Source organism: Mastomys coucha, unplaced genomic scaffold (assembly GCF_008632895.1).
Source record: "Mastomys coucha isolate ucsf_1 unplaced genomic scaffold, UCSF_Mcou_1 pScaffold22, whole genome shotgun sequence".
NCBI lineage: Eukaryota > Metazoa > Chordata > Mammalia > Rodentia > Muridae > Mastomys > Mastomys coucha.
The window spans coordinates 130683078-130683515 of NW_022196905.1; positions in this window are offsets into that span (position 1 = coordinate 130683078).

A 438-nucleotide genomic window follows, 5' to 3' on the forward strand; every position below is an offset into this window, starting at 1 on the left:
TCTCTCCCTCTCTCTCCTTCCCTACTTCCCTTCCTTCCATACCCTATGTTCTCTCTTCTACTCTTCTCCCCTTTTCTCTTCCTTAGTTTTTTCTTCTCCTCTGCCTCCCCTCTCCTTCCCCATCTCTTTTTGTCTATCTCTATCTCGATCTCCCCCTCCGCTCCCACCCTTTTGCTAGGGCTTGAATCAGAGCTTCCTACATTCTAGACAAGTCCTCTACATGGAGCTACCCCCAGCCTAAGATCTCTTTCTATATATTTACAACTTAGACAAACTGTACTTGATAGAGCACGCCTGTAATCCCAGCTCTTGGGAGGCAAAAGCAGGCACAGCTCTGTGTGTTCGAAACCAGCCTGACCTATAGAATGAATTCCAGAACAGCCAGAGCTACATAGTGAGACTCTGTCCCAGAAAGAGACAGACAGACACAGAGACACG